This window comes from Salmo salar, chromosome 08 (genome assembly GCF_965601325.2).
Source record: "Salmo salar chromosome 08, fSalSal1, whole genome shotgun sequence".
Taxonomy (NCBI): domain Eukaryota; kingdom Metazoa; phylum Chordata; class Actinopteri; order Salmoniformes; family Salmonidae; genus Salmo; species Salmo salar.
In genome coordinates, this window is record NC_138298.1 from 672,501 (window position 1) to 692,223 (window position 19,723).

Below are 19,723 nucleotides of genomic sequence, written 5' to 3' on the forward strand. Positions count from 1 at the left end.
AGACTCACTTTGACTATATATGTTGTAGCAAGAGATTGTATCTCGCTTACGGCCATACCAGCCTGGGTACGCCCGATCTCGTCTGATCTCGGAAGCTAAGCAGGGTCGGGCCTGGTTAGTACTTGGATGGTAGACCGCCTGGGAATACCAGGTGCTGTAAGCATTTTGTTCACGAGGGTGTGCCCCTGCACTATTTCATCAGCAACACTGCCTTGTAGTAAGCATTTAATGATGAATTGACTAAATGCAGCTTCCTGCCTTTTTAATAGGATCAAATTTCCTTGTGTTTTCAATTAGCATCTGCCTTGTATTTATAAGACAAACAAGAATATTGTTGCTGAATGCAGCTTGTGTGTGCTTTGTGCTCCTTTGCCCTGTTCAAATGATGAAAGGAAATAAAGTTTGTATTTTATCCAACTACCTGTGCTAAAAAGTGATGGGAACAGTGTTTGTAATTTCTTCTACTTTTTCAGTGACACAAAGTTCAAGCTGCTTATCTAATTGGTGAAAATGCAATGTCTGTTTATCACACTCACTTTGACTATATATGTTGTAGCAAGAGATTGTTTCTCGCTTACGGCCATACCAGCCTGGGTACGCCCGATCTCGTCTGATCTCGGAAGCTAAGCAGGGTCGGGCCTGGTTAGTACTTGGATGGGAGACCGCCTGGGAATACCAGGTGCTGTAAGCATTTTGTCCACGAGGGTGTGCTCTTGCACTATTTCATCAGCAACACTGCCTTGTATTAAGCATTTAATGATGAATTGACTAAATGTCTGTTTTATCAGACTCACTTTGACTATATATGTTGTAGCAAGAGATTGTTTCTCGCTTACGGCCATACCAGCCTGGGTACGCCCGATCTCGTCTGATCTCGGAAGCTAAGCAGTGTCGGGCCTGGTTAGTACTTGGATGGGAGACCGCCTGGGAATACCAGGTGCTGTAAGCATTTTGTCCACGAGGGTGTGCCCCTGCACTATTTCATCAGCAACACTGCCTTGTAGTAAGCATTTAATGATGAATTGACTAAATGCAGCTTCCTGCCTTTTTAATAGGATCAAATTTCCTTGTGTTTTCAATTAGCATCTGCCTTGTATTTATAAGACAAACAAGAATATTGTTGCTGAATGCAGCTTGTGTGTGCTTTGTGCTCCTTTGCCCTGTTCAAATGATGAAAGGAAATAAAGTTTGTATTTTATCCAACTACCTGTGCTAAAAAGTGATGGGAACAGTGTTTGTAATTTCTTCTACTTTTTCAGTGACACAAAGTTCAAGCTGCTTATCTAATTGGTGAAAATGCAATGTCTGTTTATCACACTCACTTTGACTATATATGTTGTAGCAAGAGATTGTATCTCGCTTACGGCCATACCAGCCTGGGTACGCCCGATCTCGTCTGATCTCGGAAGCTAAGCAGGGTCGGGCCTGGTTAGTACTTGGATGGTAGACCGCCTGGGAATACCAGGTGCTGTAAGCATTTTGTTCACGAGGGTGTGCCCCTGCACTATTTCATCAGCAACACTGCCTTGTAGTAAGCATTTAATGATGAATTGACTAAATGCAGCTTCCTGCCTTTTTAATAGGATCAAATTTCCTTGTGTTTTCAATTAGCATCTGCCTTGTATTTATAAGACAAACAAGAATATTGTTGCTGAATGCAGCTTGTGTGTGCTTTGTGCTCCTTTGCCCTGTTCAAATGATGAAAGGAAATAAAGTTTGTATTTTATCCAACTACCTGTGCTAAAAAGTGATGGGAACAGTGTTTGTAATTTCTTCTACTTTTTCAGTGACACAAAGTTCAAGCTGCTTATCTAATTGTTGAAAATGCAATGTCTGTTTATCACACTCACTTTGACTATATATGTTGTAGCAAGAGATTGTTTCTCGCTTACGGCCATACCAGCCTGGGTACGCCCGATCTCGTCTGATCTCGGAAGCTAAGCAGGGTCGGGCCTGGTTAGTACTTGGATGGGAGACCGCCTGGGAATACCAGGTGCTGTAAGCATTTTGTCCACGAGGGTGTGCTCTTGCACTATTTCATCAGCAACACTGCCTTGTATTAAGCATTTAATGATGAATTGACTAAATGTCTGTTTTATCAGACTCACTTTGACTATATATGTTGTAGCAAGAGATTGTTTCTCGCTTACGGCCATACCAGCCTGGGTACGCCCGATCTCGTCTGATCTCGGAAGCTAAGCAGGGTCGGGCCTGGTTAGTACTTGGATGGGAGACCGCCTGGGAATACCAGGTGCTGTAAGCATTTTGTCCACGAGGGTGTGCCCCTGCACTATTTCATCAGTAACACTGCCTTGTAGTAAGCATTTAATGATGAATTGACTAAATGCAGCTTCCTGCCTTTTTAATAGGATCAAATTTCCTTGTGTTTTCAATTAGCATCTGCCTTGTATTTATAAGACAAACAAGAATATTGTTGCTGAATGCAGCTTGTGTGTGCTTTGTGCTCCTTTGCCCTGTTCAAATGATGAAAGGAAATAAAGTTTGTATTTTATCCAACTACCTGTGCTAAAAAGTGATGGGAACAGTGTTTGTAATTTCTTCTACTTTTTCAGTGACACAAAGTTCAAGCTGCTTATCTAATTGGTGAAAATGCAATGTCTGTTTATCACACTCACTTTGACTATATATGTTGTAGCAAGAGATTGTTTCTCGCTTACGGCCATACCAGCCTGGGTACGCCCGATCTCGTCTGATCTCGGAAGCTAAGCAGGGTCAGGCCTGGTTAGTACTTGGATGGGAGACCGCCTGGGAATACCAGGTGCTGTAAGCCTTTTGTCCACGAGGGTGTGCTCTTGCACTATTTCATCAGCAACACTGCCTTGTATTAAGCATTTAATGATGAATTGACTAAATGTCTGTTTTATCAGACTCACTTTGACTATATATGTTGTAGCAAGAGATTGTATCTCGCTTACGGCCATACCAGCCTGGGTACGCCCGATCTCGTCTGATCTCGGAAGCTAAGCAGGGTCGGGCCTGGTTAGTACTTGGATGGTAGACCGCCTGGGAATACCAGGTGCTGTAAGCATTTTGTTCACGAGGGTGTGCCCCTGCACTATTTCATCAGCAACACTGCCTTGTAGTAAGCATTTAATGATGAATTGACTAAATGCAGCTTCCTGCCTTTTTAATAGGATCAAATTTCCTTGTGTTTTCAATTAGCATCTGCCTTGTATTTATAAGACAAACAAGAATATTGTTGCTGAATGCAGCTTGTGTGTGCTTTGTGCTCCTTTGCCCTGTTCAAATGATGAAAGGAAATAAAGTTTGTATTTTATCCAACTACCTGTGCTAAAAAGTGATGGGAACAGTGTTTGTAATTTCTTCTACTTTTTCAGTGACACAAAGTTCAAGCTGCTTATCTAATTGTTGAAAATGCAATGTCTGTTTATCACACTCACTTTGACTATATATGTTGTAGCAAGAGATTGTTTCTCTCTTACGGCCATACCATCCTGGGTACGCCCGATCTCATCTGATCTCGGAAGCTAAGCAGGGTCGGGCCTGGTTAGTACTTGGATGGGAGACCGCCTGGGAATACCAGGTGCTGTAAGCATTTTGTCCACGAGGGTGTGCTCTTGCACTATTTCATCAGCAACACTGCCTTGTATTAAGCATTTAATGATGAATTGACTAAATGTCTGTTTTATCAGACTCACTTTGACTATATATGTTGTAGCAAGAGATTGTATCTCGCTTACGGCCATACCAGCCTGGGTACGCCCGATCTCGTCTGATCTCGGAAGCTAAGCAGGGTCGGGCCTGGTTAGTACTTGGATGGGAGACCGCCTGGGAATACCAGGTGCTGTAAGCATTTTGTCCACGAGGGTGTGCTCTTGCACTATTTCATCAGCAACACTGCCTTGTATTAAGCATTTAATGATGAATTGACTAAATGTCTGTTTTATCAGACTCACTTTGACTATATATGTTGTAGCAAGAGATTGTTTCTCGCTTACGGCCATACCAGCCTGGGTACGCCCGATCTCGTCTGATCTCGGAAGCTAAGCAGGGTCGGGCCTGGTTAGTACTTGGATGGGAGACCGCCTGGGAATACCAGGTGCTGTAAGCATTTTGTCCACGAGGGTGTGCTCTTGCACTATTTCATCAGCAACACTGCCTTGTATTAAGCATTTAATGATGAATTGACTAAATGTCTGTTTTATCAGACTCACTTTGACTATATATGTTGTAGCAAGAGATTGTATCGCGCTTACGGCCATACCAGCCTGGGTACGCCCGATCTCGTCTGATCTCGGAAGCTAAGCAGGGTCGGGCCTGGTTAGTACTTGGATGGGAGACCGCCTGGGAATACCAGGTGCTGTAAGCATTTTGTCCACGAGGGTGTGCTCTTGCACTATTTCATCAGCAACACTGCCTTGTATTAAGCATTTAATGATGAATTGACTAAATGTCTGTTTTATCAGACTCACTTTGACTATATATGTTGTAGCAAGAGATTGTTTCTCGCTTACGGCCATACCAGCCTGGGTACGCCCGATCTCGTCTGATCTCGGAAGCTAAGCAGGGTCGGGCCTGGTTAGTACTTGGATGGGAGACCGCCTGGGAATACCAGGTGCTGTAAGCATTTTGTCCACGAGGGTGTGCCCCTGCACTATTTCATCAGCAACACTGCCTTGTAGTAAGCATTTAATGATGAATTGACTAAATGCAGCTTCCTGCCTTTTTAATAGGATCAAATTTCCTTGTGTTTTCAATTAGCATCTGCCTTGTATTTATAAGACAAACAAGAATATTGTTGCTGAATGCAGCTTGTGTGTGCTTTGTGCTCCTTTGCCCTGTTCAAATGATGAAAGGAAATAAAGTTTGTATTTTATCCAACTACCTGTGCTAAAAAGTGATGGGAACAGTGTTTGTAATTTCTTCTACTTTTTCAGTGACACAAAGTTCAAGCTGCTTATCTAATTGGTGAAAATGCAATGTCTGTTTATCACACTCACTTTGACTATATATGTTGTAGCAAGAGATTGTTTCTCGCTTACGGCCATACCAGCCTGGGTACGCCCGATCTCGTCTGATCTCGGAAGCTAAGCAGGGTCGGGCCTGGTTAGTACTTGGATGGGAGACCGCCTGGGAATACCAGGTGCTGTAAGCATTTTGTCCACGAGGGTGTGCTCTTGCACTATTTCATCAGCAACACTGCCTTGTATTAAGCATTTAATGATGAATTGACTAAATGTCTGTTTTATCAGACTCACTTTGACTATATATGTTGTAGCAAGAGATTGTTTCTCGCTTACGGCCATACCAGCCTGGGTACGCCCGATCTCGTCTGATCTCGGAAGCTAAGCAGTGTCGGGCCTGGTTAGTACTTGGATGGGAGACCGCCTGGGAATACCAGGTGCTGTAAGCATTTTGTCCACGAGGGTGTGCCCCTGCACTATTTCATCAGCAACACTGCCTTGTAGTAAGCATTTAATGATGAATTGACTAAATGCAGCTTCCTGCCTTTTTAATAGGATCAAATTTCCTTGTGTTTTCAATTAGCATCTGCCTTGTATTTATAAGACAAACAAGAATATTGTTGCTGAATGCAGCTTGTGTGTGCTTTGTGCTCCTTTGCCCTGTTCAAATGATGAAAGGAAATAAAGTTTGTATTTTATCCAACTACCTGTGCTAAAAAGTGATGGGAACAGTGTTTGTAATTTCTTCTACTTTTTCAGTGACACAAAGTTCAAGCTGCTTATCTAATTGGTGAAAATGCAATGTCTGTTTATCACACTCACTTTGACTATATATGTTGTAGCAAGAGATTGTATCTCGCTTACGGCCATACCAGCCTGGGTACGCCCGATCTCGTCTGATCTCGGAAGCTAAGCAGGGTCGGGCCTGGTTAGTACTTGGATGGTAGACCGCCTGGGAATACCAGGTGCTGTAAGCATTTTGTTCACGAGGGTGTGCCCCTGCACTATTTCATCAGCAACACTGCCTTGTAGTAAGCATTTAATGATGAATTGACTAAATGCAGCTTCCTGCCTTTTTAATAGGATCAAATTTCCTTGTGTTTTCAATTAGCATCTGCCTTGTATTTATAAGACAAACAAGAATATTGTTGCTGAATGCAGCTTGTGTGTGCTTTGTGCTCCTTTGCCCTGTTCAAATGATGAAAGGAAATAAAGTTTGTATTTTATCCAACTACCTGTGCTAAAAAGTGATGGGAACAGTGTTTGTAATTTCTTCTACTTTTTCAGTGACACAAAGTTCAAGCTGCTTATCTAATTGTTGAAAATGCAATGTCTGTTTATCACACTCACTTTGACTATATATGTTGTAGCAAGAGATTGTTTCTCGCTTACGGCCATACCAGCCTGGGTACGCCCGATCTCGTCTGATCTCGGAAGCTAAGCAGGGTCGGGCCTGGTTAGTACTTGGATGGGAGACCGCCTGGGAATACCAGGTGCTGTAAGGATTTTGTCCACGAGGGTGTGCTCTTGCACTATTTCATCAGCAACACTGCCTTGTATTAAGCATTTAATGATGAATTGACTAAATGTCTGTTTTATCAGACTCACTTTGACTATATATGTTGTAGCAAGAGATTGTTTCTCGCTTACGGCCATACCAGCCTGGGTACGCCCGATCTCGTCTGATCTCGGAAGCTAAGCAGGGTCGGGCCTGGTTAGTACTTGGATGGGAGACCGCCTGGGAATACCAGGTGCTGTAAGCATTTTGTCCACGAGGGTGTGCCCCTGCACTATTTCATCAGTAACACTGCCTTGTAGTAAGCATTTAATGATGAATTGACTAAATGCAGCTTCCTGCCTTTTTAATAGGATCAAATTTCCTTGTGTTTTCAATTAGCATCTGCCTTGTATTTATAAGACAAACAAGAATATTGTTGCTGAATGCAGCTTGTGTGTGCTTTGTGCTCCTTTGCCCTGTTCAAATGATGAAAGGAAATAAAGTTTGTATTTTATCCAACTACCTGTGCTAAAAAGTGATGGGAACAGTGTTTGTAATTTCTTCTACTTTTTCAGTGACACAAAGTTCAAGCTGCTTATCTAATTGGTGAAAATGCAATGTCTGTTTATCACACTCACTTTGACTATATATGTTGTAGCAAGAGATTGTTTCTCGCTTACGGCCATACCAGCCTGGGTACGCCCGATCTCGTCTGATCTCGGAAGCTAAGCAGGGTCAGGCCTGGTTAGTACTTGGATGGGAGACCGCCTGGGAATACCAGGTGCTGTAAGCCTTTTGTCCACGAGGGTGTGCTCTTGCACTATTTCATCAGCAACACTGCCTTGTATTAAGCATTTAATGATGAATTGACTAAATGTCTGTTTTATCAGACTCACTTTGACTATATATGTTGTAGCAAGAGATTGTATCTCGCTTACGGCCATACCAGCCTGGGTACGCCCGATCTCGTCTGATCTCGGAAGCTAAGCAGGGTCGGGCCTGGTTAGTACTTGGATGGTAGACCGCCTGGGAATACCAGGTGCTGTAAGCATTTTGTTCACGAGGGTGTGCCCCTGCACTATTTCATCAGCAACACTGCCTTGTAGTAAGCATTTAATGATGAATTGACTAAATGCAGCTTCCTGCCTTTTTAATAGGATCAAATTTCCTTGTGTTTTCAATTAGCATCTGCCTTGTATTTATAAGACAAACAAGAATATTGTTGCTGAATGCAGCTTGTGTGTGCTTTGTGCTCCTTTGCCCTGTTCAAATGATGAAAGGAAATAAAGTTTGTATTTTATCCAACTACCTGTGCTAAAAAGTGATGGGAACAGTGTTTGTAATTTCTTCTACTTTTTCAGTGACACAAAGTTCAAGCTGCTTATCTAATTGTTGAAAATGCAATGTCTGTTTATCACACTCACTTTGACTATATATGTTGTAGCAAGAGATTGTTTCTCTCTTACGGCCATACCATCCTGGGTACGCCCGATCTCATCTGATCTCGGAAGCTAAGCAGGGTCGGGCCTGGTTAGTACTTGGATGGGAGACCGCCTGGGAATACCAGGTGCTGTAAGCATTTTGTCCACGAGGGTGTGCTCTTGCACTATTTCATCAGCAACACTGCCTTGTATTAAGCATTTAATGATGAATTGACTAAATGTCTGTTTTATCAGACTCACTTTGACTATATATGTTGTAGCAAGAGATTGTATCTCGCTTACGGCCATACCAGCCTGGGTACGCCCGATCTCGTCTGATCTCGGAAGCTAAGCAGGGTCGGGCCTGGTTAGTACTTGGATGGGAGACCGCCTGGGAATACCAGGTGCTGTAAGCATTTTGTCCACGAGGGTGTGCTCTTGCACTATTTCATCAGCAACACTGCCTTGTATTAAGCATTTAATGATGAATTGACTAAATGTCTGTTTTATCAGACTCACTTTGACTATATATGTTGTAGCAAGAGATTGTTTCTCGCTTACGGCCATACCAGCCTGGGTACGCCCGATCTCGTCTGATCTCGGAAGCTAAGCAGGGTCGGGCCTGGTTAGTACTTGGATGGGAGACCGCCTGGGAATACCAGGTGCTGTAAGCATTTTGTCCACGAGGGTGTGCTCTTGCACTATTTCATCAGCAACACTGCCTTGTATTAAGCATTTAATGATGAATTGACTAAATGTCTGTTTTATCAGACTCACTTTGACTATATATGTTGTAGCAAGAGATTGTATCGCGCTTACGGCCATACCAGCCTGGGTACGCCCGATCTCGTCTGATCTCGGAAGCTAAGCAGGGTCGGGCCTGGTTAGTACTTGGATGGGAGACCGCCTGGGAATACCAGGTGCTGTAAGCATTTTGTCCACGAGGGTGTGCTCTTGCACTATTTCATCAGCAACACTGCCTTGTATTAAGCATTTAATGATGAATTGACTAAATGTCTGTTTTATCAGACTCACTTTGACTATATATGTTGTAGCAAGAGATTGTTTCTCGCTTACGGCCATACCAGCCTGGGTACGCCCGATCTCGTCTGATCTCGGAAGCTAAGCAGGGTCGGGCCTGGTTAGTACTTGGATGGGAGACCGCCTGGGAATACCAGGTGCTGTAAGCATTTTGTCCACGAGGGTGTGCCCCTGCACTATTTCATCAGCAACACTGCCTTGTAGTAAGCATTTAATGATGAATTGACTAAATGCAGCTTCCTGCCTTTTTAATAGGATCAAATTTCCTTGTGTTTTCAATTAGCATCTGCCTTGTATTTATAAGACAAACAAGAATATTGTTGCTGAATGCAGCTTGTGTGTGCTTTGTGCTCCTTTGCCCTGTTCAAATGATGAAAGGAAATAAAGTTTGTATTTTATCCAACTACCTGTGCTAAAAAGTGATGGGAACAGTGTTTGTAATTTCTTCTACTTTTTCAGTGACACAAAGTTCAAGCTGCTTATCTAATTGGTGAAAATGCAATGTCTGTTTATCACACTCACTTTGACTATATATGTTGTAGCAAGAGATTGTTTCTCGCTTACGGCCATACCAGCCTGGGTACGCCCGATCTCGTCTGATCTCGGAAGCTAAGCAGGGTCAGGCCTGGTTAGTACTTGGATGGGAGACCGCCTGGGAATACCAGGTGCTGTAAGCATTTTGTCCACGAGGGTGTGCTCTTGCACTATTTCATCAGCAACACTGCCTTGTATTAAGCATTTAATGATGAATTGACTAAATGTCTGTTTTATCAGACTCACTTTGACTATATATGTTGTAGCAAGAGATTGTTTCTCGCTTACGGCCATACCAGCCTGGGTACGCCCGATCTCGTCTGATCTCGGAAGCTAAGCAGGGTCGGGCCTGGTTAGTACTTGGATGGGAGACCGCCTGGGAATACCAGGTGCTGTAAGCATTTTGTCCACGAGGGTGTGCTCTTGCACTATTTCATCAGCAACACTGCCTTGTATTAAGCATTTAATGATGAATTGACTAAATGTCTGTTTTATCAGACTCACTTTGACTATATATGTTGTAGCAAGAGATTGTATCTCGCTTACGGCCATACCAGCCTGGGTACGCCCGATCTCGTCTGATCTCGGAAGCTAAGCAGGGTCGGGCCTGGTTAGTACTTGGATGGTAGACCGCCTGGGAATACCAGGTGCTGTAAGCATTTTGTTCACGAGGGTGTGCCCCTGCACTATTTCATCAGCAACACTGCCTTGTAGTAAGCATTTAATGATGAATTGACTAAATGCAGCTTCCTGCCTTTTTAATAGGATCAAATTTCCTTGTGTTTTCAATTAGCATCTGCCTTGTATTTATAAGACAAACAAGAATATTGTTGCTGAATGCAGCTTGTGTGTGCTTTGTGCTCCTTTGCCCTGTTCAAATGATGAAAGGAAATAAAGTTTGTATTTTATCCAACTACCTGTGCTAAAAAGTGATGGGAACAGTGTTTGTAATTTCTTCTACTTTTTCAGTGACACAAAGTTCAAGCTGCTTATCTAATTGTTGAAAATGCAATGTCTGTTTATCACACTCACTTTGACTATATATGTTGTAGCAAGAGATTGTTTCTCTCTTACGGCCATACCATCCTGGGTACGCCCGATCTCATCTGATCTCGGAAGCTAAGCAGGGTCGGGCCTGGTTAGTACTTGGATGGGAGACCGCCTGGGAATACCAGGTGCTGTAAGCATTTTGTCCACGAGGGTGTGCTCTTGCACTATTTCATCAGCAACACTGCCTTGTATTAAGCATTTAATGATGAATTGACTAAATGTCTGTTTTATCAGACTCACTTTGACTATATATGTTGTAGCAAGAGATTGTATCTCGCTTACGGCCATACCAGCCTGGGTACGCCCGATCTCGTCTGATCTCGGAAGCTAAGCAGGGTCGGGCCTGGTTAGTACTTGGATGGGAGACCGCCTGGGAATACCAGGTGCTGTAAGCATTTTGTCCACGAGGGTGTGCTCTTGCACTATTTCATCAGCAACACTGCCTTGTATTAAGCATTTAATGATGAATTGACTAAATGTCTGTTTTATCAGACTCACTTTGACTATATATGTTGTAGCAAGAGATTGTTTCTCGCTTACGGCCATACCAGCCTGGGTACGCCCGATCTCGTCTGATCTCGGAAGCTAAGCAGGGTCGGGCCTGGTTAGTACTTGGATGGGAGACCGCCTGGGAATACCAGGTGCTGTAAGCATTTTGTCCACGAGGGTGTGCTCTTGCACTATTTCATCAGCAACACTGCCTTGTATTAAGCATTTAATGATGAATTGACTAAATGTCTGTTTTATCAGACTCACTTTGACTATATATGTTGTAGCAAGAGATTGTATCGCGCTTACGGCCATACCAGCCTGGGTACGCCCGATCTCGTCTGATCTCGGAAGCTAAGCAGGGTCGGGCCTGGTTAGTACTTGGATGGGAGACCGCCTGGGAATACCAGGTGCTGTAAGCATTTTGTCCACGAGGGTGTGCTCTTGCACTATTTCATCAGCAACACTGCCTTGTATTAAGCATTTAATGATGAATTGACTAAATGTCTGTTTTATCAGACTCACTTTGACTATATATGTTGTAGCAAGAGATTGTTTCTCGCTTACGGCCATACCAGCCTGGGTACGCCCGATCTCGTCTGATCTCGGAAGCTAAGCAGGGTCGGGCCTGGTTAGTACTTGGATGGGAGACCGCCTGGGAATACCAGGTGCTGTAAGCATTTTGTCCACGAGGGTGTGCCCCTGCACTATTTCATCAGCAACACTGCCTTGTAGTAAGCATTTAATGATGAATTGACTAAATGCAGCTTCCTGCCTTTTTAATAGGATCAAATTTCCTTGTGTTTTCAATTAGCATCTGCCTTGTATTTATAAGACAAACAAGAATATTGTTGCTGAATGCAGCTTGTGTGTGCTTTGTGCTCCTTTGCCCTGTTCAAATGATGAAAGGAAATAAAGTTTGTATTTTATCCAACTACCTGTGCTAAAAAGTGATGGGAACAGTGTTTGTAATTTCTTCTACTTTTTCAGTGACACAAAGTTCAAGCTGCTTATCTAATTGGTGAAAATGCAATGTCTGTTTATCACACTCACTTTGACTATATATGTTGTAGCAAGAGATTGTTTCTCGCTTACGGCCATACCAGCCTGGGTACGCCCGATCTCGTCTGATCTCGGAAGCTAAGCAGGGTCAGGCCTGGTTAGTACTTGGATGGGAGACCGCCTGGGAATACCAGGTGCTGTAAGCATTTTGTCCACGAGGGTGTGCTCTTGCACTATTTCATCAGCAACACTGCCTTGTATTAAGCATTTAATGATGAATTGACTAAATGTCTGTTTTATCAGACTCACTTTGACTATATATGTTGTAGCAAGAGATTGTTTCTCGCTTACGGCCATACCAGCCTGGGTACGCCCGATCTCGTCTGATCTCGGAAGCTAAGCAGGGTCGGGCCTGGTTAGTACTTGGATGGGAGACCGCCTGGGAATACCAGGTGCTGTAAGCATTTTGTCCACGAGGGTGTGCTCTTGCACTATTTCATCAGCAACACTGCCTTGTATTAAGCATTTAATGATGAATTGACTAAATGTCTGTTTTATCAGACTCACTTTGACTATATATGTTGTAGCAAGAGATTGTATCTCGCTTACGGCCATACCAGCCTGGGTACGCCCGATCTCGTCTGATCTCGGAAGCTAAGCAGGGTCGGGCCTGGTTAGTACTTGGATGGTAGACCGCCTGGGAATACCAGGTGCTGTAAGCATTTTGTTCACGAGGGTGTGCCCCTGCACTATTTCATCAGCAACACTGCCTTGTAGTAAGCATTTAATGATGAATTGACTAAATGCAGCTTCCTGCCTTTTTAATAGGATCAAATTTCCTTGTGTTTTCAATTAGCATCTGCCTTGTATTTATAAGACAAACAAGAATATTGTTGCTGAATGCAGCTTGTGTGTGCTTTGTGCTCCTTTGCCCTGTTCAAATGATGAAAGGAAATAAAGTTTGTATTTTATCCAACTACCTGTGCTAAAAAGTGATGGGAACAGTGTTTGTAATTTCTTCTACTTTTTCAGTGACACAAAGTTCAAGCTGCTTATCTAATTGTTGAAAATGCAATGTCTGTTTATCACACTCACTTTGACTATATATGTTGTAGCAAGAGATTGTTTCTCTCTTACGGCCATACCAGCCTGGGTACGCCCGATCTCATCTGATCTCGGAAGCTAAGCAGGGTCGGGCCTGGTTAGTACTTCGATGGGAGACCGCCTGGGAATACCAGGTGCTGTAAGCATTTTGTCCACGAGGGTGTGCTCTTGCACTATTTCATCAGCAACACTGCCTTGTATTAAGCATTTAATGATGAATTGACTAAATATCTGTTTTATCAGACTCACTTTGACTATATATGTTGTAGCAAGAGATTGTATCTCGCTTACGGCCATACCAGCCTGGGGGCGCTAATCCTTGATTGGAGAAGTGACGACAGGTGCGAGTAATTGAGCTGTGAGTGTTTGCTTGAGAGTGTTTGCTCGAGAGCTATTTTCGTTTCTTTTTTTGGTTTTTGCAATATAATTTATTGTTTTTTTATTTGGATAGTTTTTAGTTTTGTTTAGTTTTCCCCCCCTGCAGTTTTGCTGCCTGGGGGAGGTTTTTTCGCTTTCATTTTTGATTTACAATGACGGACAACATGGCAACGACAAACGGAACGGACAAAGACAACGAAAATGCGCAACGGAAGGAAAACGAAAATAAAGAAGGAATGAAATATGGCAAAGAATACACGGTGGCAATTGAGTTGGTGGGAGAAGAAAAGATGACGACGATGGAATTACTGCGAGCAATTAAGGAGATGTGTGGAGAGGTGGTGGGATGCCGAATGAAAGGCGAGAAGAAGTATGAAATTACGATGAAAAACGGAAAAGGTAAAGAACGGCTAATGGACGGTTTAAGGATAAAGGACACCAGGATTATGGCGAGAGATGTGAATGTAAATGAATTGGTGGTGTCTTTTATGAATCTCCCGGTATACATCGAAGACAAAGTTATACTGGACAAGCTGAGTAGCTGGGGAGTAACGGCCGTCTCGGAGATAAGGAGGAGAGTTTGGCCTGGAACGGAGGTGGTTGACGGAACACGGTTTTGTAAAGTTAAATTTACGGAAAAAGTAAAATCATTGCCATATTCCACAAAAATTGAGACGCTGGAAGGAGCTGAATACTTCAGGGTGATCCATGACAAGCAGGTCAGAGTTTGTCGATTGTGTATACAACCTGGGCACATAGTTAAAGATTGCCCTGAATTCAAGTGTTTCAAGTGCGGCAATCAAGGCCATTATGCGAGAGAGTGTGTCGGAGAGAAGGAAAGGAATGTTTGTGGAAGATGCAGAAAGAGATTGGCGGAGTGCAACTGTGGAGAAGTTATGACTGAAGAGGGGAGTCAAGTACTATTCGAGGAAGCAGTTGTATCATCGCAAGAAGGAGAAGAAGATGGAGGAGAGGACGTGGTGGAAGGTGGAGAGACGGAGGAAGGAAGAAGGGAGAAGAAAGAAGACCAGAAGATTAACGAAATTGGGAGCAGTATGGATTCGGAAATAAGAAGGTGGAGTTTTCAGGAGGAGAGGGGAAGTGGATTGGGGGGAAGCACGGGGGACTCACGGGTTTTGGGGGAAAGCACAGCACAAACAAGTACCTCGGGGGGTGAAGAAATGGAGAGGGTCTTAAGTTTAATGACAATAACAGAGACGGGTATGAACACGGGGAGCACAACGACTACTACACGTGAGACGGAGATGAACATTCCAGAAACGGCGGAGAACACGGGGAGCACAACGAACATTCCAGAATCGGCGATGAACACGGGGAGCACAACGAGCATTCCAGAATCGGCGATGAACACGGGGAGCACAACGGATGAGGGTGTAAAGAAGAAAAGTTGGCTGGATGAAATGGACTTGGAGGAGATATCGGACTCGGATGATGGGGAAAAATTTGAAAGAATGAGAGGAGGATACAGGAAGAGGAAAGCAGCGGAGGGGGGGGAGAGAAAGGGTGGAAGAGGAAAGAAACTGGATAAAAGGTAGAGGATAATGAAATTATATTTTATAATTTTATTATTTATTAGTATGGTAACAATAATGTCGATAAATGCGAATGGGTTGAGAACAATAGGAAAATTTAATAGAATAGTACACATAAAGAATTCTGATATTTTATGTATTCAAGAGACGCACTGGGATAATATGTGTGTTTTAGAAATTCAGAAAATATGGAGGGATTTTATTTATGTAAACAATGGTAGGGGGAATTCATGTGGGGTTGCAATTTTAATAAGGAAGGATGTAGTAGAAAATGTGAAGAAGATATATAATGATAATAATGGGAGGATTTTAATTTTAGATTTTGAATATATGAGTAGGGTTTTTAGGATTATAAATATTTATGCGCCGAATAATGAAATAGAGACAAGGAATTTATTTTTAGAATTAGCGAAATGGTGCAAGGGAAACTGTATTTTAGTTGGGGATTTTAATGTAAAAATGGATAGACTAGATATGACAAGGGGAGCTATTTTTAGAAGTGACGTATCTAGGGGGGTTTTAAGGAAGATGATGGTTGAAAACAATTTAATTGATATATGGAGGGAGGAGAATCCGAATAAGAGAGAATTTTCTAGAAGGCAGGTGGTTTTAGGGGAATTGAAACAGACACGGATAGATTTGGTTTTAGTAAATGAAGGGTTAAGGAATTTTATGAAGGATATTAAATATATTTTTACAACTTTTAGTGATCATGCTGGGTTAACATTTTCGGTGGGGTTAGATAAGGAAAGGAAAGGGGGGGGAATATGGTGTATGAATGCAGGGTATCTAGGTGATGAGGAATACGGGAAACAACTTAAATCTTTGATAGAACATGAAATGGAGGATAAGCAAAAAGGGAATGATAAGTGCAAGTGGTGGGAAAATGTTAAAGAAAAAATAAAAGTTTTTAGTATTAGATATGCAAGGAAGCAGAGGAGTAGGATGACAAGAGCAGAAAATTATTTAAGAACAAAATTGAATGAAGAAATGAAGAAATGTGATAGTGATCCTGATTATACTATTGAAAAGTTTTTAGATTTAAAAGAAAAATTGAGCAAATGTGAAATAGATAAGTGTAAGGGTGCAATTATAAGAAGTAGGGCAAAATATGTTTTAGAAGGGGAGAAATGTACGTCGTTTTTTCTTGGTTTAGAGAAAACTAAACAGATGAAATCATATATTAGTGAGATTGAAAATGTAAAGGGTGAAGTAGTAAATGATTATGTGGAGATATTAGAAACGGTACAGAATTTTTATAAGGATTTATTTAAGAAAGGGGAGGTGGATGAGGGGTGTGTAAAAGAGATTTTAAGTAGTGTTGATGTGCAAATTGGTGTTGAGGATAAGCAAATGTGTGATAGGAAGATAACAATGGATGAAGTGAAAGATGCAATTAAGGGTTTACAAATAAATAAAAGTCCTGGAGTAGATGGACTAATTGCAGAGTTTTATAAAATGTATGAAAGTATTTTAGCACCTATTTTATTAGAAGTATATCAATATATGGAAGACAATAATACTGTTTCAGATTCCATGGTGACAGGGCTGATATCGATTTTATATAAAAATAAGGGGAGTAAATTGAAATTAGAAAATTATAGGCCAATTAGTTTATTAAACTCAGATTATAAGATTTTAGCTAAGATACTGGCAAATAGGATGAAGATGGTTTTAAATGATATTATAGCACCTACACAAAATTATACTGTGCCTGGAAGAGATATAGCAGATACCATAACTACACTTAGAGATGTGATAAATAAAATGAATAGCGATAAGATAGGGGGAATTGTTTTAAGTATAGATTTTAATAAAGCTTTTGACAGGGTGGAACATGATTTTATGTTTAGGGTACTGGAAAAGTATGGGTTTGGAAATGGAATTATAAGATGGATAAAATTATTATATAGAAAGGCTAAAAGTAGGGTTAAATGTAATGGGATTTTAACAGATTCTTTTATTCTTGAGAGATCAGTGAGACAGGGGTGCCCTTTATCAGCTTTATTGTTTGTTTTATCGGTAGAACCCTTAGCGGCATACCTTAAAAAAGATCATTTTATAAATTGTGTAGAGACTCCGCAAGGAGGTTTTAGTTTAATTCATCAATATGCAGACGATACCACAATTACAGTCAGAGATGAGGGAAGTGTTAAAAGGGTGATGGAGTGTTTTAAAGTATATGAGAAAGCCTCAGGAGCTAAAGTGAATATGGAGAAGTCAGTAATAATGTATGTTGGGAAGAATAATGAGGGGACTTTTCCTTTTAAGGTGGTAAATGATTATTTTAAGGTGTTAGGTGTGTTTTTAGGGGTGAAGGAACAAGAAGCTAGGGATCTGACATGGAGTGGGGTTATAAACAAAGTTAGGAAGGTAGTAAATATGTGGAGGGGGAGGGCTTTGAAATTAAAAGGGAAAGTAATTGTTGTAAATTCCTTGCTGATGTCAATTTTTATTCATGTCATGAACGTTTTAGATGTACCAGAATGGGTTTTATCTGAAATGAATATGATTTTAGTTGATTTTTTATGGGATGGGAAAGGAGCGAAAATTTCTTTTAAAACATTGATTGCAGGTTATGAGGAGGGGGGTTTGAAGTTGGTGGATTTAAATGTAAGGAAAAAAGCAATTAGAGTTAAAATGGTACGGAAATATTTATATGGTGAACTAGATTATGGATGGAAAAGATTTTTTAAGGAGTATTTGCAGGAGGTTGGGAGGATGGGGGACAATGGTTTATTGATGTGCATGAAAAAAGAAATGTTAAGTAATATACCATTGTTTTATAGAGAAGTGTTTGAAGCTTGGGGGGAGTTTTTACCAAATATTTATTATGAGTGTACCATTTTAGACAATATTTTAAATCAGCCAATTTTCTTAAATCCCAAGATACAATATAATAATAAGATGTTGTTTTGTAAATATTTTATGAGGGCTGGGATGAGACAGATTGGGGATATTTTATACGAGGTCATTCCAGGGTTCCTTACTGTACAAGCGATTTATGATAATGTTTGTGAAGTGGAAGATGAAATAAGCAAAACTACAGTAGATAATATGTATAAGAGAATTTTAGGGTGTATTCCTGAAGAATGGGTGCTTTTAATAAATACAGAGGTGGTTGAGAGAGCTAAGGGTTTACCGGTTTTATATTATGAAAGTAATGGGGAGAAACATGTTTTATCAGGTTTGAAAGTTAAAAAGATTTATGAAAAATGTATTTTAAGAGAGATAAAAGCTCCTGCTTCAGAAAAAGTGTGGTCTAGGGTATTTGTAAATATAGATGTAAAATCAATATGGAAGAATGTCAATGTCAAATATAATTCTATAGAATGTGAAGATAATGATTTTAAATTGAAACATAATAGGATTTTTACGAACGTGGTTTTACATCAAATAAATAGAGACATTAAAAGAGAATGTGATATTTGTGGTACGGAGGTGGAAAATTTTATGCACTTTTTTATTGAATGTAGTAGATTACAAGGGTTTCATGAGTTTATAAAGGGGCTTTTAGAACAACATTGGGGAGAAGATATTGTAAATGGGATTGAGTGGAGGAGGTTGTTTCTATTTGGTATAAATGGAAAAAGCAAAGTTTTTAATATTAATTTGATGAATTTTGTTCTTAGCCATGCTAGATACGCTGTAAGACAAAGAAGGAATTTAGGACATTATGAAGGGAAAATTGTGAGTGTGGAGGTTTTATTTAAAAGTATTTTAGAGAAAGATATTGAACTAATATATAAATATGGAGGAGGTAATTTTGAAAAACTGTTTGTGTGGGGGAGCACTTTTATCGAAATTGATCAAAATGGAAAACTTGCTTTTAATTATTAATTGGTTTTATTTTCTTTTCTTTTTTGATTTTGTAAAAGGATGAATTGTTCATCCTTTTTTATTATTATTGTTTGAATATTGTAAATATTATGTGTTTTTTCATAATAAAAGATAAAAAAAAAAAAAAGGTACGCCCGATCTCGTCTGATCTCGGAAGCTAAGCAGGGTCGGGCCTGGTTAGTACTTGGATGGGAGACCGCCTGGGAATACCAGGTGCTGTAAGCATTTTGTCCACGAGGGTGTGCTCTTGCACTATTTCATCAGCAACACTGCCTTGTATTAAGCATTTAATGATGAATTGACTAAATATCTGTTTTATCAGACTCACTTTGACTATATATGTTGTAGCAAGAGATTGTATCTCGCTTACGGCCATACCAGCCTGGGTACGCCCGATCTCGTCTGATCTCGGAAGCTAAGCAGGGTCGGGCCTGGTTAGTACTTGGATGGTAGACCGCCTGGGAATACCAGGTGCTGTAAGCATTTTGTTCACGAGGGTGTGCCCCTGCACTATTTCATCAGCAACACTGCCTTGTAGTAAGCATTTAATGATGAATTGACTAAATGCAGCTTCCTGCCTTTTTAATAGGATCAAATTTCCTTGTGTTTTCAATTAGCATCTGCCTTGTATTTATAAGACAAACAAGAATATTGTTGCTGAATGCAGCTTGTGTGTGCTTTGTGCTCCTTTGCCCTGTTCAAATGATGAAAGGAAATAAAGTTTGTATTTTATCCAACTACCTGTGCTAAAAAGTGATGGGAACAGTGTTTGTAATTTCTTCTACTTTTTCAGTGACACAAAGTTCAAGCTGCTTATCTAATTGGTGAAAATGCAATGTCTGTTTATCACACTCACTTTGACTATAT

The 19,723-nt window shown here is 41.0% G+C and overlaps 38 non-coding genes across 38 annotated transcripts; all 38 read left to right on the top strand.

Annotated features, from left to right (window-relative positions):
• The first annotated feature begins 44 nt into the window (after positions 1-44).
• On the top strand, positions 45-163 carry LOC145884106 (5S ribosomal RNA). The gene has a single exon (XR_014395685.1). It is a non-coding gene; the product is annotated as a 5S ribosomal RNA (ribosomal RNA).
• Positions 164-572: 409 nt separating this feature from the next.
• LOC145851215 (5S ribosomal RNA) lies at positions 573-691 on the top strand. The gene has a single exon (XR_014373065.1). It is a non-coding gene; the product is annotated as a 5S ribosomal RNA (ribosomal RNA).
• A 139-nt stretch (positions 692-830) lies between these two features.
• LOC145885211 (5S ribosomal RNA) lies at positions 831-949 on the top strand. Its single transcript, XR_014396792.1, has one exon. It is a non-coding gene; the product is annotated as a 5S ribosomal RNA (ribosomal RNA).
• A 409-nt stretch (positions 950-1,358) lies between these two features.
• LOC145884107 (5S ribosomal RNA) lies at positions 1,359-1,477 on the top strand. The gene has a single exon (XR_014395686.1). It is a non-coding gene; the product is annotated as a 5S ribosomal RNA (ribosomal RNA).
• A 409-nt stretch (positions 1,478-1,886) lies between these two features.
• Positions 1,887-2,005, top strand: LOC145851226 (5S ribosomal RNA). Its single transcript, XR_014373076.1, has one exon. It is a non-coding gene; the product is annotated as a 5S ribosomal RNA (ribosomal RNA).
• A 139-nt stretch (positions 2,006-2,144) lies between these two features.
• LOC145851237 (5S ribosomal RNA) lies at positions 2,145-2,263 on the top strand. The gene has a single exon (XR_014373087.1). It is a non-coding gene; the product is annotated as a 5S ribosomal RNA (ribosomal RNA).
• Positions 2,264-2,672: 409 nt separating this feature from the next.
• Positions 2,673-2,791, top strand: LOC145884379 (5S ribosomal RNA). The gene has a single exon (XR_014395957.1). It is a non-coding gene; the product is annotated as a 5S ribosomal RNA (ribosomal RNA).
• A 139-nt stretch (positions 2,792-2,930) lies between these two features.
• Positions 2,931-3,049, top strand: LOC145884108 (5S ribosomal RNA). Its single transcript, XR_014395687.1, has one exon. It is a non-coding gene; the product is annotated as a 5S ribosomal RNA (ribosomal RNA).
• Positions 3,050-3,458: 409 nt separating this feature from the next.
• LOC145855289 (5S ribosomal RNA) lies at positions 3,459-3,577 on the top strand. The gene has a single exon (XR_014376176.1). It is a non-coding gene; the product is annotated as a 5S ribosomal RNA (ribosomal RNA).
• Positions 3,578-3,716: 139 nt separating this feature from the next.
• LOC145851248 (5S ribosomal RNA) lies at positions 3,717-3,835 on the top strand. Its single transcript, XR_014373098.1, has one exon. It is a non-coding gene; the product is annotated as a 5S ribosomal RNA (ribosomal RNA).
• Positions 3,836-3,974: 139 nt separating this feature from the next.
• Positions 3,975-4,093, top strand: LOC145851259 (5S ribosomal RNA). Its single transcript, XR_014373109.1, has one exon. It is a non-coding gene; the product is annotated as a 5S ribosomal RNA (ribosomal RNA).
• Positions 4,094-4,232: 139 nt separating this feature from the next.
• Positions 4,233-4,351, top strand: LOC145851270 (5S ribosomal RNA). Its single transcript, XR_014373120.1, has one exon. It is a non-coding gene; the product is annotated as a 5S ribosomal RNA (ribosomal RNA).
• A 139-nt stretch (positions 4,352-4,490) lies between these two features.
• LOC145851281 (5S ribosomal RNA) lies at positions 4,491-4,609 on the top strand. The gene has a single exon (XR_014373131.1). It is a non-coding gene; the product is annotated as a 5S ribosomal RNA (ribosomal RNA).
• A 409-nt stretch (positions 4,610-5,018) lies between these two features.
• Positions 5,019-5,137, top strand: LOC145851293 (5S ribosomal RNA). The gene has a single exon (XR_014373143.1). It is a non-coding gene; the product is annotated as a 5S ribosomal RNA (ribosomal RNA).
• Positions 5,138-5,276: 139 nt separating this feature from the next.
• On the top strand, positions 5,277-5,395 carry LOC145885212 (5S ribosomal RNA). The gene has a single exon (XR_014396793.1). It is a non-coding gene; the product is annotated as a 5S ribosomal RNA (ribosomal RNA).
• Positions 5,396-5,804: 409 nt separating this feature from the next.
• LOC145884109 (5S ribosomal RNA) lies at positions 5,805-5,923 on the top strand. The gene has a single exon (XR_014395688.1). It is a non-coding gene; the product is annotated as a 5S ribosomal RNA (ribosomal RNA).
• A 409-nt stretch (positions 5,924-6,332) lies between these two features.
• On the top strand, positions 6,333-6,451 carry LOC145884954 (5S ribosomal RNA). Its single transcript, XR_014396534.1, has one exon. It is a non-coding gene; the product is annotated as a 5S ribosomal RNA (ribosomal RNA).
• Positions 6,452-6,590: 139 nt separating this feature from the next.
• On the top strand, positions 6,591-6,709 carry LOC145851301 (5S ribosomal RNA). Its single transcript, XR_014373152.1, has one exon. It is a non-coding gene; the product is annotated as a 5S ribosomal RNA (ribosomal RNA).
• A 409-nt stretch (positions 6,710-7,118) lies between these two features.
• On the top strand, positions 7,119-7,237 carry LOC145884381 (5S ribosomal RNA). The gene has a single exon (XR_014395959.1). It is a non-coding gene; the product is annotated as a 5S ribosomal RNA (ribosomal RNA).
• A 139-nt stretch (positions 7,238-7,376) lies between these two features.
• Positions 7,377-7,495, top strand: LOC145884110 (5S ribosomal RNA). The gene has a single exon (XR_014395689.1). It is a non-coding gene; the product is annotated as a 5S ribosomal RNA (ribosomal RNA).
• Positions 7,496-7,904: 409 nt separating this feature from the next.
• LOC145855300 (5S ribosomal RNA) lies at positions 7,905-8,023 on the top strand. The gene has a single exon (XR_014376187.1). It is a non-coding gene; the product is annotated as a 5S ribosomal RNA (ribosomal RNA).
• Positions 8,024-8,162: 139 nt separating this feature from the next.
• LOC145851312 (5S ribosomal RNA) lies at positions 8,163-8,281 on the top strand. The gene has a single exon (XR_014373163.1). It is a non-coding gene; the product is annotated as a 5S ribosomal RNA (ribosomal RNA).
• Positions 8,282-8,420: 139 nt separating this feature from the next.
• Positions 8,421-8,539, top strand: LOC145851323 (5S ribosomal RNA). The gene has a single exon (XR_014373174.1). It is a non-coding gene; the product is annotated as a 5S ribosomal RNA (ribosomal RNA).
• A 139-nt stretch (positions 8,540-8,678) lies between these two features.
• On the top strand, positions 8,679-8,797 carry LOC145851334 (5S ribosomal RNA). Its single transcript, XR_014373185.1, has one exon. It is a non-coding gene; the product is annotated as a 5S ribosomal RNA (ribosomal RNA).
• A 139-nt stretch (positions 8,798-8,936) lies between these two features.
• Positions 8,937-9,055, top strand: LOC145851345 (5S ribosomal RNA). Its single transcript, XR_014373196.1, has one exon. It is a non-coding gene; the product is annotated as a 5S ribosomal RNA (ribosomal RNA).
• Positions 9,056-9,464: 409 nt separating this feature from the next.
• LOC145885341 (5S ribosomal RNA) lies at positions 9,465-9,583 on the top strand. The gene has a single exon (XR_014396922.1). It is a non-coding gene; the product is annotated as a 5S ribosomal RNA (ribosomal RNA).
• Positions 9,584-9,722: 139 nt separating this feature from the next.
• On the top strand, positions 9,723-9,841 carry LOC145851355 (5S ribosomal RNA). Its single transcript, XR_014373206.1, has one exon. It is a non-coding gene; the product is annotated as a 5S ribosomal RNA (ribosomal RNA).
• Positions 9,842-9,980: 139 nt separating this feature from the next.
• Positions 9,981-10,099, top strand: LOC145884111 (5S ribosomal RNA). Its single transcript, XR_014395690.1, has one exon. It is a non-coding gene; the product is annotated as a 5S ribosomal RNA (ribosomal RNA).
• A 409-nt stretch (positions 10,100-10,508) lies between these two features.
• On the top strand, positions 10,509-10,627 carry LOC145855311 (5S ribosomal RNA). The gene has a single exon (XR_014376198.1). It is a non-coding gene; the product is annotated as a 5S ribosomal RNA (ribosomal RNA).
• A 139-nt stretch (positions 10,628-10,766) lies between these two features.
• LOC145851366 (5S ribosomal RNA) lies at positions 10,767-10,885 on the top strand. Its single transcript, XR_014373217.1, has one exon. It is a non-coding gene; the product is annotated as a 5S ribosomal RNA (ribosomal RNA).
• A 139-nt stretch (positions 10,886-11,024) lies between these two features.
• LOC145851377 (5S ribosomal RNA) lies at positions 11,025-11,143 on the top strand. Its single transcript, XR_014373228.1, has one exon. It is a non-coding gene; the product is annotated as a 5S ribosomal RNA (ribosomal RNA).
• Positions 11,144-11,282: 139 nt separating this feature from the next.
• LOC145851388 (5S ribosomal RNA) lies at positions 11,283-11,401 on the top strand. Its single transcript, XR_014373239.1, has one exon. It is a non-coding gene; the product is annotated as a 5S ribosomal RNA (ribosomal RNA).
• A 139-nt stretch (positions 11,402-11,540) lies between these two features.
• LOC145851400 (5S ribosomal RNA) lies at positions 11,541-11,659 on the top strand. Its single transcript, XR_014373251.1, has one exon. It is a non-coding gene; the product is annotated as a 5S ribosomal RNA (ribosomal RNA).
• A 409-nt stretch (positions 11,660-12,068) lies between these two features.
• LOC145885342 (5S ribosomal RNA) lies at positions 12,069-12,187 on the top strand. The gene has a single exon (XR_014396923.1). It is a non-coding gene; the product is annotated as a 5S ribosomal RNA (ribosomal RNA).
• Positions 12,188-12,326: 139 nt separating this feature from the next.
• LOC145851411 (5S ribosomal RNA) lies at positions 12,327-12,445 on the top strand. Its single transcript, XR_014373262.1, has one exon. It is a non-coding gene; the product is annotated as a 5S ribosomal RNA (ribosomal RNA).
• A 139-nt stretch (positions 12,446-12,584) lies between these two features.
• On the top strand, positions 12,585-12,703 carry LOC145884112 (5S ribosomal RNA). Its single transcript, XR_014395691.1, has one exon. It is a non-coding gene; the product is annotated as a 5S ribosomal RNA (ribosomal RNA).
• Positions 12,704-13,112: 409 nt separating this feature from the next.
• On the top strand, positions 13,113-13,231 carry LOC123733935 (5S ribosomal RNA). The gene has a single exon (XR_006764278.2). It is a non-coding gene; the product is annotated as a 5S ribosomal RNA (ribosomal RNA).
• A 5,989-nt stretch (positions 13,232-19,220) lies between these two features.
• On the top strand, positions 19,221-19,339 carry LOC145884113 (5S ribosomal RNA). Its single transcript, XR_014395692.1, has one exon. It is a non-coding gene; the product is annotated as a 5S ribosomal RNA (ribosomal RNA).
• The last annotated feature ends 384 nt before the right edge of the window (positions 19,340-19,723 follow it).